Source organism: Melanerpes formicivorus, unplaced genomic scaffold, assembly GCF_026170545.1.
Source record: "Melanerpes formicivorus ecotype bairdi unplaced genomic scaffold, bMelFor1.0.p_v2 SCAF_8, whole genome shotgun sequence".
Classification (NCBI taxonomy): Eukaryota; Metazoa; Chordata; class Aves; order Piciformes; family Picidae; genus Melanerpes; species Melanerpes formicivorus.
In genome coordinates, this window is record NW_027142360.1 from 21058251 (window position 1) to 21059139 (window position 889).

The following is an 889-nucleotide window of genomic DNA, read 5'->3' on the forward strand; positions in this document are numbered from 1 at the left end:
GGCAGCTTTTAGTCAAATGGTCAGCTGAGCTACTACTAACACTATGCTTGCAAGAGCCACACTGTGTGCTGCAATGGAGACAAGTCACCTAAAGGAGCTCCCAGTATATACCAGGACAAGCCCTGAAAATAACAACATCCTCCTATAGTTACTTATATCCTACATTTGGAACTTACCATCATAGCTCTGTGCTGTTAGCTTTCTACACTTCTGTTCAAACCAGTTTAGCTGCTTAGATGTCCACATGCTAGTCTGGGGAACAGAGTTGTGTCCAACTATCTCAGGTAATCTACCAGGTAACAACACAAACACAAAACCATAAACCTCACCACACTAAGGGAGTCATGGGATGTGCATTCCCAAAGAATAAGAGTTCAGCTAGACTGCTAATATTGACACCAAAATTGGGGAAAGTGGGTTTTTTCCTGGAGTCAGATGGCTCTTAATAAGGGCAACTGATGTGTAGGCAAGCAGGGAGGACACAGATGAGTGACTTTACTAGGTAGGGGCAACTTCCCACTTTTGACTAGTCATGGATAAACAGACATCAATGGCCAAGACAGCGACAGGAACCTACAGAGAGTAAATCTATATATTCAAACTACTCCAATTCATGCCTGAACACAGAAGCTGAGTGTCAGCCCATGCAGAGGAAGGACCTACTTAAATTATCTCCTCTGGGGAACAGGAGGAAAAAAAAAAACCCATAAATCAAAAGCCAGGCACACAGCAACACTCAGTCCTTGAGTTCATTTGGTCACAAAGACAAGCCCTGGAGCATTTAGTTCCAACTTAAACTGCAAGTCACACATCCAGTTTAATTGAAGCACTTCCATATTTAATTCAAGCAAAAGAGTTTTCACCAGAAAGTTACACAAAGCCCAAAAGC